Genomic DNA, 16,337 nt, shown 5'->3' with positions numbered 1-16,337 from the left:
TAATCTCTCTCAGCCTCAGTATTCCATCCACCCAATGGGGATGATGATGGCAGTACCTTTCTCATGGGAGGATTAAATGAGAAAGTAAACCTACCATACAACAAATCTCAGTTGTTATTACCTATTTTTATTATGCCACAGTATAATCAAGTAGTCAATAGAGGCAACTAAAATTTCCATTCACTCACAAATAGAAATAAAATCCAATATGCTTAGGTGCCAGGAGCCAAGCCAGCACAGTGTGTGTGCTCTATCTTGACGCCTATAAGAACCTAGAAGTTTAACTTAAGGTTCCAATTTGTGTTTATCCAATGTTGCATAAATATTATCTAAATAAAATTCTCAGGGAACTAGCAGCTTTGGATTTTAGGTGATGAAAATGATTGTGATTTTCTTTTCCAGGTCTGGAAACTATTACATGTTTTATCTACTTTGAGCAACAGTGTATGTAATATTCTACTTGTCTGTTTAACAAGATCACTTATTTAATATTATAATTATTCTCTACTTTTTATTCTCCTTGTAATAATATATATAAGAGTACTTTTTATATCAGTGCATTAAGATAGTGTAAGCGGGGTGTCTGACTGGCTCAGTTAGTGGAATATGCAACTCTTCATCTTAGGGTTGTGAATTCAAGCCCCACATTGGGAATAGCAATTACTAAAAATAATTTTTAAATAAAAATATTTTAAAAATATAACATAAGCAATTATGGCTTATAATGAATTGTATTTATTTTCATATGAAAAGATCTTATGACATGCTCATGGTAGAACCAAAGCTTATGTTATTAAAAGAAACACAAAGATATATATGTACACTGATATATTTTTAATAAAGATACAAGAAAAATGTATAATGCCATATTTTAAACAAGTGTAAGCAATTTTATAATATTTGATATTATTGAATGTCCATATTATGCATTATGTTGTAAAGTCTGTGTTCAATCTTCATACAAAACTAAAATTTTCTTTCTGGTAAAATCTATTCCACATCAGAAGACATGACTATGAAAAAAAAAAAAAAGAAGACATGACTATGTAATGGAATTAAAACATTATTTGATCTGGTTAATTTTTCTAAAGATTTATTTATTTATTTGATATATTGAGAAAGAAAGAGACAGCACACACGGGGAAGGGGCAGAGGGAGAGGGTGAGAGAATCTCCAACAGACACCATGCTGAGCACAGAGCCCATCACGGAGCTCAACACAGGGTTCGAGCTCACAACCCTGAGATCATGTCCTGAGCCAAATCAAGAGTAGATGCATAACTGACAGAGCCACTCAGGCTCCCCTGCTCTGGTTAATTTTAATGTACATATGCTCTATGTATACAATACTTTGTGGAGCAAAGGAAATTGTTATTTAACTAAGGTTTGAGAAAGCATGTAGACACATATTTATTCCCACACAAAAAGTTGGAGGGAAGATGATGTGAGAAACAAAGACAAAGGAAAAATTAAATTTCTTTATTTATAGTCCATTGACAAGTTCTTGAAAGAGGCAGAGTGACAGTCCTCTAGGGACTCAACTGCTTCAATGTTAATACTTCGCTAAGGGCAAAAGGCAATCTTAGCCTGATACCCAGGATCCTGTGAGTCTACTTTAACATACAAAAATTCCTTTGGAAACATCCTTTATCTCTACCTCCCAAGATAAATGTTGGCAATCATCCCCCAAGCATGTGACCCACCAATATACATTGGAAGGGTCTCATGCCTAAGATGTTATTAGACAGGACATGGCCAACAAGCACATGAGAAAATGTTCTGCATCACTTGCCATCAGGGAAATACAAATCAAAACCACAATGAGATACCACCTCACACCAGTGAAAAGGGGAAACATTAACAAGGCAGGAAACAACAAATGTTGGAGAGGATATGGAGAAAGGGGAACCCTCTTACACTGTTGCTGGGAATGTGAACTGGGGCAGCCACTCTGGAAAACTGTGTGGAGGTTCCTCAAAGAGTTAAAAATAGACCTGCCCTATGACCCAGCAATTGCACTGTTGGGGATTTACCCCAAAGATACAGATGCAATGAAACGCCGGGACACCTGCACCCCGATGTTTCTAGCAGCAATGGCCACAATAGCCAAACTGTGGAAGGAGCCTCGGTGTCCATCGAAAGATGAATGGATAAAGAAGATGTGGTCTATGTATACAATGGAATATTACTCAGCCATTAGAAATGACAAATACCCACCATTTGCTTCAACGTGGATGGAACTGGAGGGTATTATGCTGAGTGAAATGAGTCAGTCGGAGAAGGACAAACATTATATGTTCTCATTTATTTGGAGAATATAAATAATGGTGAAAGGGAATAGAAGGGAAGGGAGAAGAAATGGGTAGGAAATATCAGAAAGGGAGACAGAACATAAAGACTCCTAATTCTGGGAAACGAACTAGGGGTGGTGGAAGGGGAGGAGGGTGGGGGTGGGGGTGAATGGGTGACGGGCACTGAGGAGGGCACTTGACGGGATGAGCACTGGGTGTTATTCTGTATGGTGGCAAATTGAACACCAATAAAAAATAAATTTACTATTTTAAAAAAAGATGTTATTAGACAGTAATAAATGACTTTTCCCTAACAATAGCTAGCCCCCTTAAGGTGCTGGAAACCTTGCTTCCAAGGTTCCTTAGAGACTTAACCCTATCCCTAACCCCCTCCCAACTTGAAAGTATAGAATGTGCCATTCTTCATTACCCCAGTGCAGCTCTTTCTGTCCCCAAATGGCTTTTAATTAAGTCAAGGAAATAATATCAAATGGTATGAAGTAAGTAATCTTGTTGGAATACCAATAATGTAAAATAAGTTGCCTGAAATCTATAAACCATGGAAGGCCCCCAAAGTGTCTTACATCAACTTCAGAAGCAAGTTTGTTTACTACGAAGTATGTGTAAGAGCGCTCAAATAATTCAAATTTAAAACTTCTTATTTTAATTTCCAAACTTTCTTGTGAAAAGTAATTGAAAAGGGTAAACTTTTCACACTATTAGCTACTACTAATTACAGATTACTTTTATCCACCACCTTAAAATACTTTGAAAAATGGATGAAAGCAATTCAAGACTTAGTTCATTTATTTTGTCTAACTTTATTTTTCATCCTATCAATGTTCTTTCACTTAACTTTCTACCTATAAGGTATTATAATAAAGTAACTTCATATTCAAACGCTTGATCGTTTTGTAAATAGCAAATGTCTCAGTTGTCACTTTAGAGGACAAATGTGGTATCAAATTAAATTTTTTATACTTATTTTCTTATAAGACTCAAACTTATATTTCGGGGACTTTTATTCAAAATCACTACTGCTGAATTGCAAAATGTTGTCTTTGTCCTTAAGACCATGACAGAGAACTTTATCTGCATTCAAATTGCCTACTGGTTTGTGGTATTTCAATAATAAAACAGCAGGATTGAAGGCTCATGATGAGAAATCTGACTAATTACCTGTTAGATGATAGATGGTTGTAACTAGGCAGTGCCAGTCACTGAAAACAAAACACTTCGAGATATCAATCAGCTTCCTGACAAATCCAATTTCCCTCACATTCAGCGGACAATAAATGGGAATTTTACCTCTACATCTACAGAGTACAGAGTTTTAACTTTAAAATATGCGTAATGATATTTTAATAAAGTACAGGTTTTTTAATAAGTTAGTATTTAAATACCTGACATATTCATATTTCAATCTCACAGCTTTTAAATAGATAGATGGTGGAAATAATTAACATTGTAAATCTGTATTGTATTCCATTGAGGAGGGCAAGGTGTACTTAATAGTAGTTTTCCTATTTTCTTTCTGCATTTACGTTTAACTCAAATTATTCACAACAACTCTAATGGCTGTATTCACTCTCTTCATTTTTTTTTAATTTTGTGGTAAATGAGTTGGATGTACATTCTACATGAGATTCAAAAAGCAGAATGCCCAATTAACACTGCCACATATCAGCATGTGGGCAGAGTTAAAGCAAAGAGGGATTGAAGCATGGAAATTGAATGTAGGCCCAGAGTAACGCCTCTTTCTCCCTTATAAGGAGTGATTACATAGTCAATATTTGAAATTTATGATTAACCCTAATAAGTTATGACCTTCAATATCCAATTTTGTTATTAAAAACAAGAAAATTAAAGGTGAAGAAAGGAAGAGAGACTGTTTGCTTCCTATTTATTGAAGAAAATTGAATTTGTACTCAAAGATCAAAAAGATTAATAATATATGGTCTAAAACCAGGCGCTTCCAAATGTTGTTAGTGAGAAGGTAAGTTGATACAGCTTCATTGGAGGATTACTTGACAATGACTATCAAAATATAAATGATTAGACATAGTAATTCACTTTAAGGATGTCTCTAATAATTATCCTCATGTATCTCTTTGAATGTTCACTGTAGCACCATCTTTAACTTTTTTATTTATTTATTTATTTATTTATTTATTTTTAAAGATTTTATTTCTTTATTCATGAGAGACACATAGAGAGAGGCAGAGACACAGGCAGAGGGAGAAGCAGGCTCAATGCAGGGAGCCTGATGTGGGACCTGATCCGGGGACTCCAGGATCACACCCTGGGCCAAAGGCAGACGCTCAACTGCTGAGCCACCCAGGTGTCCCCATGTTTAATTTTTTAAAAAAACATTTTTTTTAATGGGAAAAAACGTAAGGTCCCTTCATAGGGGATGGGTTCAATAAAGTATTTGTACCCATACAATAAAACATTATGTAACCAAATATAATCTTTAGAAAGGATGAAGTAGATCTGTATGTGCTGTTTTGGAACAACATTCAAGACACATTTTAAGTGAAAATAAGCCAGAAACACCTGAGCTTTTTAAAAGAATTTAGATTAAAGGGTATAAATACAAATACATATGTTTGATCAGTAATAGAAAATTTATGGAGGGATACATAAAGTGCTAGCTATGGCTGCCTTTGGGAAGGGAGTCTAGAGACCTCAAAGGACGAAATACTCTTGCATACTCCTAATTTTTTTGAAATTGTATCATGCTCTTTTATACCCTTTCCAATAATAAAGAAATGAAAAAAGAGAAAAAAGGAAGGAAGGAAATACATGCACACAGATGGGTCTGTTTGACTGTAAAGACTACTCCTCTATAGCTGCTTCACAGTCAAAAACTTGAGGAGAGGTGATTAAATTTTTTTAAGCAGCCTAAATTCTGCATGTTCCTGACACAACCATGAGAACAGAAACAAAAGATGTGGCCTGAGTTGATACTAATGAGCTGAACTTGACCATGACCATCCCCTGAGGCTGACTGCTTGGCTGTGACCTAGTCTGTGACTAAGAACTGTGATTGAGTGTTTGAGGACTACAGTATCTAATCCCAGCCACCTGGGAGAATGAAAGGTCACTCTGGCAGTGAAGCACTTCAAGCTCACACTTTGTCTACCAACCAGGCAAAGGGGATTTACAAGGACTAGAGAACTTAAAAAAGTTGGAAAAGATGGAAACTCCTATCCAACTGATCCTATTCCTGAATACTACGAAGATATTGGAGTGAGATACCTATCCTTCCAGGGCAATTAAACACATGTTAGTGCACACACACACACATACACACACCATGTTTTGTCCTCTCGTGCCCTCTTTGCAAGATGGGAATTAGATACCTGCAAAAAGTCAAAGAAAACCTAGAAACAACACAATATCTTATCAGAGCTAACACTATCAATAGAAGGGATGCATTTTCAAACAAGGCATGATATATTTGACTGGAAATCTCTACCACTGTGAAGGCATTACCATCCTAAGTACAAAATCAGGAGTCTAAGGTACAAAAAACATGGTAAAAAACTGAAGTAGAGATGTGCCTTATATAAGGACAGGCCACCTTGGAATGATAAGGCACAGAAAGCAGAGATGGACTTCAATAGAAAAGAAGAGGAGATTTAAAGCAAAATATTTACTTGTTTCTTAGGGAGAGAGAGAGGTGGGAAAGGGAGAGAAAATCTTAAGCAGGCTCATGACCAGTGCAGAGCCCTATGTGAGGCTCAATTTCACAACCCTGAGATCATGACCCAGGCCAAAATCAGGAGCAAAAAGACAGACTCATAGTAGAGAACGGAGAAAGAAAGACTACAAAGAAGCCAAGGTATTGGGAAAAAGTAAGGACAACTTTAAACAAAATGGGTTATAATCTCAATGGCTGATGGTAGACTGTACTTAAACAATACAGATGTGAAAGACATAAGAAATTATGAATGAAACAATATGAAATCTGGAATTTTCTTCAAAATAATATAGGAATAGGGAGCAGGGGAGGGTATGGAAGAAACATGTGGCCCATTAGTTGATAAGTGCTAAAACTGGATGATGGCTCCATGGAGGTTTATGATAATATTTGTCTAGTTTTTGTATGTATTTAAAACGCAGCATGATAGATTTTATAAAAGGAAACAAACTAAACAATAAGTGAGGGGTGCCTGGGTGGGTGGCTCAGTCAGTTAGACATCTAACTCTTGATTTAGCTCAGGTCTTGATCTCGGGTAATGAATTCAGGCCTCATACTGGGCTTCATCCTGGGTGTGGAGCCTACTTAAAAAAAATAGGGGTGTCTGGGTGGCTCAATCAGTTAAGTGTCTATCTTCAGCTTAGGTCATAATCCCAGGATCGATCCTGGGATCAAGCTCTGCATCAGGCTCCCTGCTCAGCTTCTCCCCCTCTTCTCCGTTTGTGCTATCTTGGTCCCTATATCTGTCTCTCTCTCAAATAAATAAAGAAAATATTTAAAAAATAATAATAATAAGTGAAGGGCACCTTGTTGACTCAGCCAGAAGAGGAAGAAACCCTTGATCTCATGGTTGTGAGTTCAAGTTCTATGTTGGGTGTGGAGCCTACTTAAAAAAGAAAAAAAGAAGAAGGGGGATGCCTGGGTGGCTCAGTGGTTGAGTGTCTGCCTTTGGCTCAGGTGGATCCTGGAGTCCTGGGATCCAGTCCTGCATTGGGCTTCTTGCAGGGAGCCTGCTTCTCCCTCTGCCTATGCCTCTGCCTCTCTCTCTCTCTCGGTCTCTCATGAATAAGTAAATAAAATCTTTTTTAAAAAAGGAAGAGGAAGAGGAATAAGTAAAAAAATGAGGTATGGGGACAAAAGAGACACTTGAGTTGCCCATATAATGTTGGATATGAAAAGAGGTGGCATTAATAATTATAAGAGCTGGGATCCCTGGGTGGCGCAGCGGTTTGGCGCCTGCCTTTGGCCCAGGGCGCGATCCTGGAGACCCGGGATCGAATCCCACGTCAGGCTCCCGGTGCATGGAGCCTGCTTCTCCCTCTGCCTGTGTCTCTGCCTCTCTCTCTCTCTCTATGTGACTATCATAAATAAATAAAATTAAAAAAATAATAATAATAATAATTATAAGAGCTACGGGTCTAAGCTAGTACTGTCTTGGGCAGTCCGGGATATATGATCACTCTACTTTTAACCAGCATATTTCAAATATCAGGCTAATATGATTTAAAATCTGCTACAAAAACAAGAGAGAACAACTTGTAACTGCGAACATTCAGATCATTAGCAATCATATTTTTTTTTTAAGTCTCTGTCCCAAAGCATTGCTTAACCACTGATCCTTCTGGACCAGAAGTTGCAAACTGGTGGCCTGAGGTTGGATCCAGCCTGCAGATGTGTTTGCTTTGGCCTGCAATGTATGGAGTTACAGATTGCTTTTCTTAAAGCTTTTAGTACACTGCCTGTATTTCCAAGCTGAAAGATGTCATGTTAAAATCCAGATTTCTATCTTCTCTTGAAAAATTTGAGGAGTGTTAAGACAAGGCAGACATTCTCATGAGGCAAAAAGTCCACCCCAGTCCTCATTTTGCCCTAGTGATTTCTAACTCTGAGCTATCTTGCTTGATTTCTTCTTTGGCTCCTACAGATACTTGACTTTCCAACTTTTGAACTAGATCAAGCTCCCTTCATTAAAACAATGAGAATGAGCTTGTGTGCAAAAGCCATCATTCTATAAGCAACTGAAAATACAAATCAACAAACCTAGACAATTAATCTGGAAATTCCTGAAGTTTTGTAGAGTTTAAAAAAAAAAAAAATTTTGAGTAGGCTCCATGCCCAGCACAGAGCCCAGTACAGGACCGGAACTCAAGACCCTGAGATCAAGACCTGAGCTGAGATCAAGAGTCAGCTCAAGCTGAACTAACTAAGCCACCCAGGTGCTCTGAGATTTATAGACTTTTCAATTAGCCCAACAGAAGAAGCTAATTCTATTTAGAAAATTCCACTTTAACTTTTCTTCATTTCAGATCATTTCCTATTTCCCAAAGTAATTTAGCCTGAACTATGTGAGTAGGACTCCCAGAAATTCTCTTACTAAAAAAGACAATAGCCAATCTACAGCCCACTAGCGAAATGCAGTTACAGTACCCAGCCCAATGACTTGCCCACCCTATTTCTTTCAGCAAGCCCGGAACATCACTGGGTGTGTGATTATTAGCAAATCTTCATTAATTACAAGCCTTGTAAACAGCTGTGCAATGTGGGAGGATGGGAAGAAACAGCTCCTGTCTTCATAAGAGAGAATTGGAACTAAAAGAGGTTTCTAGGTACAAAGAATTCCAAAACAGGATGAGTTGTTTTGAGAGTAAAGAGAATAGGATCAGAAAGCAAGAATGTTCACCCTAAAGATTGGTACCGAAACAACTAAAAAAGCTTCCACTCTTTATCACAAAGAATAATGGAGAGCTATAGTTGGTTTCAAAATCCACTTATACAGACTTACATGTTTTGAAAAAAGTATCGCTGGTAAAATTATCTATGGCCTATGCTGCTGTCTCTCGTAGGACAGAGAACCATTTGCCTGCTTAGTGTTGGCCCTAATCCAAGGAAGAGAGTTATCAGAGAACTTGAGGGACTTTATTTCCTACTGATTTCTGTTATGAAATCCTCACTGCAGCCAGATTTATGCCAACTCTTGTCCCTACATGGTTTGGCCTCTTCTACTGGATTTCCACTGAACATTTCATCTATATTAGTGTTTTAGGATAGAGATCATTGATATTCTTGGTACCAGAACAGAAGAGTTAAGACTTATTTAGAGAACCATCTTAAACACTTCGTGGTCATTCATAAAATTAAAAATTATGCAGTGATTAGAAGAAAAGAGCCAGAACTATAAAAAAAAATAGCATGAATCCTTAGCACATATTGCTCCATAAAAAAAGTTGCTAAATACATAATATTATCATTTCGTTCATCCTATATACCCATTATCTCCAAATCCTCTCCTCCTATTGTCTTCTTCAAACTCACTTCAAAGAGATCATTATCTCTACCATCACAAGCCCCAACTGTTCACGTCAAATCACTAATACCCTCTGATATTGAATTTATTGAATTAAATGGTCACTTCTCTGTCCCCATCTCACTTGACCTGCCATTATATTTGACACAGCTGATCACTCCTTCCTTCTTTCTTTTTTTTTTTCTCTGAAAGACTTTATTTATTTATTCATGAGATACACAGAGAGAGAGAGAGGCAGAGACATAAGCAGAGGGAGAAGTAGGTTCCCTGTGGGGAGCCCAATGCAAGACTCGATCTCAGGACCCTGGGATCATGACCCCAAGCCCAAGGCAAAAGCTCTTGCACTGAGCCACCCAGGTGCCCCTCACTCCTTCTTTCTTGAAACGTTTTCTTCACATGGCTTCTAGGATACCACCTCTTCTAGTGTCCTCTTCACTCCCTGTTTCTCTTTCTCCTTTGGTAGTTCTTCCATATTTCTATGACTTCTAAATTTTGGAGAGGCCAAGACTTGAGCCTCATATCTCTTCTCTGCTTTCTTTACCTTCAATTTTGTGGTGGTCTCATCCCGTCTCAAAGCTTTAAATACTATCACTATGCTGCTTACTCCAATCCAACTACCTGCTTAGCCACTCAGCACAAATGTCTAAAGGTGTATCAAACCTAACATTCCCAAAACTGAATTCTTGATTTCCACCACTCCAACACATACACCCTAAAACCTTCCCCTTCCACAGTCTTCTTTATCACAGTTCATGACATGTGCATCTATCTTTCCAGTTATTCAAAGTCAAACTTGCTGTCAACCTTGAGTTCTCTTTTTCTCACATCAACATCTAACCCAGAAGAAACCTCTGTTGGTTCTACCTTCAGAATTAATCCAGAATCTTGATTACTCTCCACTTTCTCTGCTACTCTTTTTCCAAGTCACTACGATCTCTTGCCTGAATCATAGTGATAGCCTAACATCTGACTGCTGCCAGCCTCCTTCAGTCTAGTCAACTCAGAAACCATAATGATCTACTCAAAATATGTCAGATCAAGTTACTTTGCTCAAAACCTTACAGAGTCTTCTATCTCACAGAGAATCAAAGTAAAGGCCTTAAACTTATTAATAAGAACCTGAGTGATGGGAGGTCCCTGGGTGGCTCAGCAGTTTAGTGCCTGCCTTTGGCCCAGGACATGATCCTAGAGTCCTGGGATGGAGTCCCACATTGGACTCCCTGCATGGAGCCTGCTTCTCCCTCTGCCTGTGTCTCTGCCTCTCTCTCTCTCTTCTGTGTCTCTCATGAATAAATAAATAAAATCTTAAAAAAGAAAAAAAAACACCTTAGTGAGTAGTCCCAACTCCTCTCCATCTCCCAGAATCCCTTAGTTAATCTGACATCTCCTACTCTTGTCCCCCTTCTTCATTCTACTTCAGACTCACAGAATTTTTTCATGTTCTTTGAACATGCAATCACCTGCTGTTCCCTATGCTTATGTCTTTTCTCTACATGGCTTCTTACAAATTTTGGCTCGAATGTCACCTTTTCCTGACCACTTATTTCCTACTATCTTCAAGATCTACTACTCTGCATGGCACTCATGATCTTCCCAAGTACCATATAACACACTTATTTAACTACCCTTATGTCTATCTGCCTCCTCTGGAAGGTAAATTCCATGAGGGCAACAATTTTTGTTCGTTTAATTCAATGTCTGGTGCATTCAATTACTATTTGTTAAATGGAGAAATGAATTTATATAATATTATATATTTTCTATGGAATGTGTGTATATGTCTATACCTCTAAACCACATTTAGCTCTAGGGAGAGTACTGAGTAGGGAGAGGGTAAATGGAATCATGATTGGTGTGGGTGGAAGAGGTTATCAAAATGGCACCTTATTCTTATTAAGTATCATTTCAAATTTTTAAATGTGATAGAGTCATTATTTTTATATAATGGGGGATTGATTATTTGTTAATTATAACATATTATAACATATACACAACATACTGTGTAGCCCCTACCTCCTGCTCCCCTCCTCCAGCTACAGCTGATTTGACCAGTTTATATATCTAATGTAAAACAGGAAAATCAAATTATCTCTCCTAGGAAATTGAAATTGGTCATTGTGAGACTAAGCCAGTCAGAGGACTGTGAAAATTGGAACTAGGTAGGCCACGTGAAATTTGGGACCAATGTCAAGCAATACCATATGTAAAATGAATTTTGAGAGAGAAAGATACCGTAACTAAGGAAAGAGAGCTTATGCAAAAAAGAGAAACAGGAGACTAGATGGCCCAGATATATAGAGACAGAGATGCAAGTGGCCTCTACTTTTCAGTGTCCATGTTCTTTCCTATCAATAAACATCATTTAAAATGAACTACTTTAAATAGAATTCTATTCTCTGTGATGTTTGTATCTTGACTTAAAGATCAATATTTTTTCCATAGTACGAATTAAGACAATATCCCAACATTGGAAACATTATAAAATATAAGAAAATATTCTCAATGGTGAATCCACTGCTTTTAATTAAAAAGCATGAGAAGGCTAAGACCAAGACTGATTCTTAACTTTGCAGGATTACTCAAATCCATATTAATTTGTGTACTTTCATTATTTAATTTTAAGTTTCATCACTCTTAAGGCTATTCTTTAAAATTTATTCAGCAAAAACTCCTTAATCCTGCCATACATTCCCATCAATTAAAACAGCTGTTTTCATTCTGGATATTCCAAATTCTTGGTGAGAAGAGTTTCATGTAATATACTACTAATAATAAAGCACATAAATCTATGATTTTTTTCCTTTTTTATAAACTTGAAAAGTTATTGTTCCTTACATTCCCATATGCATTCACTAGTGGAAGAGAAAACAGTGGGGTTACAGGTAGACTAGCATGAGTCACACATTAACATCAGCCTGTTTCACTATGTCCCAACATATAATTTGAAATATCCAAAAGGAGTAGGTGACACAAGTGTGAGCCTCCTATCACACCAGTCACTGACCCAGAAGGTCATCCACAATAAAAGCATCTATTGCATTGTTCCATCTCACTTAGTATTATGTCATTTATTATTTTCTGATATTTTTTGTTTCTTTGTTTGTCTTTATTTTTCACTAGAATATGGTTCCATGGGTGCTAGAATCCAAGATGTCTGTTTTGTTCCTCACCATTTCCCTAGCACTTTAGAGTATTTTTGCACCTGGCACAAAACAGGCACTCAGCAAATACTTGTGGGAAAGAATAAAGGAACAGTTTAATTATCATACCAAACTAATTCCCACTCCAGCACCTTTAGACTTTGTCTTTCCTTAGCCAGAATCCCCTTCCTCTTGTTCTTCTCAAGACTGTTTCCTTCACATCATTTAGGTCTCAGTTCAAATGTCAGCTCCTCAGAAAGGCCACTGATTACACTAACCTCTCCACCACTCAAGGCCTCCCTATCACACTATACTGGTTTAGTTTAAGCATAGCCCCTATGACTCTGAAGTTCCCTTTTGTATGTACTCCTTCCATGTTAACTGTCACTGCCCCCTCCCCCCACTAGAATGTAAGTTCCATGAGGAACTTCGACTTACCACTGCATCACCAGAACTTAGAAGAGAGCCTGGGACTCAGAAGGCATTCAATAAATATTTGTTAAATAAATGAATGAAAGGTTGAAAACTGCAGTTTCATTTTCTTTTAAAGATTTTATTTATTGATTTGAGAGAGAGAGAAGAGAGCATGAACAGGGGAAGGGGCAGAGGGAGAGGGAGAAACAGGCTCCCCGTTGAGCAAAAGGCTTGATGCAGGCTCTATCCAGGGCCCTGGGACCACGACCAGATCTGAAGGCAGATGCTTAACTGACTGAGCCACCCGGGTGCCCCGAAAATTGCAGTTTTAAAATATATGCCCACACATGATATCACTGTGCTTCAGTATTAGGCAACAGACAACAAACTAAATTGCTATATGTGTAAATACTTTTTGAACAATTAAAATTTCACATTGAAAAAAATAAAATAAAATAAAATAATAAAATAAAATAAAATAAATAAAATAAAATAAAAATAAAATAAAATAAAATTTCACATTGCATCTAGATAAAAGATTGACAAATTATATTTCTAGGTGTATTTAGAATCCTGGTTGGATGCAAGTTGCTTATAATCAGTAGCTTGTTCAACTTGGACTATCCTTACTTACCAGTTTCCAAGAGAGAAAATCTTTCTATCTTTCCTCACATAGACTAGAAAAGGAAATTGCCAAGAAGACTTCACCACAATTAAACTACAACTATTCAGGGGATCCCTGGATGGCTCAGCGGTTAAGCATCTGCCTTTGGACCAGGGCATAGGCCTGGAGTCCCAGGATGAAGTCCCACATGGGCTGCCTTCATGGAGCCTGCTTCTCTCTCTGCCTGTGTCTCTGCCTCTCTCTGTGTATGTCTTTCGTGAACAAATAAATAAAAATTAAAAAAAAAAAACTACAACTATTCAGATTTGGCAAATGTATGCCACTGTCCAATGTATTTGTGTATACAAACAGACACAATTCCTAAAGGAAGAAAATGTTCAATTCCAAATAACCAACCAAAAAAATAACCCAAAACAAATAAAACAAACAAACAAAAAATCTTGCATGTTTTGCTTGAATTTAGTTCCACTTTGTAACAGATTCAGATCTAAGAGGTGGAGGAGAGGAGAATCCCTCCTCTGGGGCCGAAAAATCACAGTTAAAATCATCTCAAGCCATCGGTTACTGCATTGATCCATAATAGGCAGACTGGAATTCTTAATTATGGAGACATTCACCACTAAGCCAATTCTTTGTTTTGTTTTTTTTTTTTTTTTTACGATAGTTACACACATACAGAGAGAGAGAGAGAGAGAGAGGCAGAGACATAGGCAGAGGGAGAAGCAGGCTCCATGCACCGGGAGCCCGATGTGGGATTCGATCCCAGGTCTCCAGGATCGCGCCCTGAGCCAAAGGCAGTCGCTAAACCACTGCGCCACCCAGGGATCCCACTAAGCCAATTCTATATTATGCCCTGCAGTCCTCCCTCTACACTACCATTGCCAACCAATAGGTGGGCACCTGTGAGATCTCCCTTACACTCATCACTTTCTGGAAAATCTTATCTAATTAACTTCATTCAGTCAACCATTAGGACAGACAGTCAAAACAGATAAAAATGCTTACCCTCATGAAGTTTATGTTCTAACTACATCCCATTTAAAGATAGGTAAAAATAAATAAAAATAAAGATAGATTAAAAATGAAATGATGAATAGCAGATTTTTGATAAAGATGAATATATAGAGTCATAGATTCACCAATAGATACAATGGTTGGTATGTAAACACATAGTTATCCTATATCTCTCAGGGCACTCAGAATTATATCACTAAGAAGTATGTTTGGGATATAAATCAGATATGTTGCTTTTGAATTGTTTTCCTGTAACATTATGTGTGCATGCTATCCTCATTATGGGCTTCCCCTGAGCAGAAAATGTGTTCTTCATTTTCTTTGTACTATGTTCAGGGGGCAAGTTGTACAGTGCCCCCAAATAGACTATGAGTTCATTAACTGAGTGTTTGTTGAATAATACATTACATTTATAAGGTACTTTTTAACTTTTTAAAAGGGACTTCCAAGCACATTATCATTATTAATATCATGTACATATTCTTACTCTAATGCTAGATCAAGAAGACAGCGATTACAGTAAGGATAATAGTCATAACACAAGAAGTATGTTTGAGACCACCAGCCTTGTTTGCTAAGAATCTGTCCAAGGTTGTTGTTGTTGTTTTCTTTTAGTTTTTTGAATCTCTGTGAAAGTCCAGACTCTAGAAATCACAGGCACCAAGGAGGTTTTAAATCTCCAGCAGGAGAAGCAGGAGCAAGAAAACAAACTTTGGGCCCAGAGAAAAATTCAAATCCAAGGGCACAATCTAGGGTGTTAGTCAATGACTTTTAAACTTCACTTTGTTAAAGTGTAGATTCCTGATGAACACCCGTTTAACCCATAGTTTCTCATTCCTTAGATATGAAGTTAGGGCCAGGAATATGAATTTGTATAAACATCCCTCAAATGATTCTGATCCATGTCCTCTGAGACGCACTGGTCCAAAGAGAGCTTACCTGACTGCAAAGGCTGGGCTGGGGATGGCTAGTCAGTTCAACGAATGGCTTCCAAAGCTGGGCTTGGTACCAGAGGTCTGTTACAACAGGCATAACACAGTGATAAGAAGTGCTTGCACAAGAACCACGGCTGCTAAAGCTGTATGGACCAGGCTCTAGCCTCAGGGAGGAAGGAACTAGAATGGCTTCTAATGCCCTAATCTCATGGTACTGTCTAGGCTGGTTTGTATCCTTGGGGAGATTTGGGTCCCAGGCAGGAAAATCTAGCATAGTCAGAACATAGAAGAAAACTATGACAGAATGACAATCCGTGGGCAGGACAGGCTGAGAGGAAGATAATTTTGCACTTTGAAGGGCTTACTCATCCCCATCCCCAGTATTCTAGATCTGGCTAGAAAATGGAGAAGGGAAACATAAGCTAATACTGGAGGCCCACTATAAAAATTCAAATCTGAAAATCATAATTCAATCCAGCTTCTATAAGGAATGACATTATGAGGATGCTGTGCTTTCTACCTCCATCAGAGATGACCCAAAAATGAAGTGTGAAGGGCAGATGTGTTATGGAAGGACAAAGAATGAGGCAGGAGTTAACCCGGAACTTCAAGAGTCTATATTTCGCACTAGAAAGATAGATGGCATAGCATTATGCTATACCAAGAGTCTCATTTTAAAATCTATAGCTATCATTATTTTTCCCCACACACTAAGAGAGGCTCTACTATAATCAATGCACAAAACAACAACAGGTAGAAAGTAACAAACAGATCTTTCCACTGATGTTGGAACATCCTGACAAACATTCAAGTAACTCCAAGTTTAAATTATTAACTTACATCTTTGCTGGCAAGGTGCTATGAATTGATACCTAGTATATAGGGGTATATGGAAAAATATTAGCATTT

At 37.8% G+C, this 16,337-nt stretch overlaps 1 long non-coding RNA gene across 1 annotated transcript in view; it reads right to left on the bottom strand.

Moving 5' to 3' along the window:
- The window catches only part of LOC125753413 (uncharacterized), an 89,624-nt gene that overhangs the window by 64,389 nt on the left and 8,898 nt on the right, over positions 1–16,337 (bottom strand). The gene's annotated exons all lie outside the window — the stretch shown is intronic.

Source organism: Canis lupus, chromosome 23 (assembly GCF_003254725.2).
Source record: "Canis lupus dingo isolate Sandy chromosome 23, ASM325472v2, whole genome shotgun sequence".
Taxonomy (NCBI): domain Eukaryota; kingdom Metazoa; phylum Chordata; class Mammalia; order Carnivora; family Canidae; genus Canis; species Canis lupus.
This window is presented reverse-complemented; position numbering and strand designations above follow the sequence as displayed.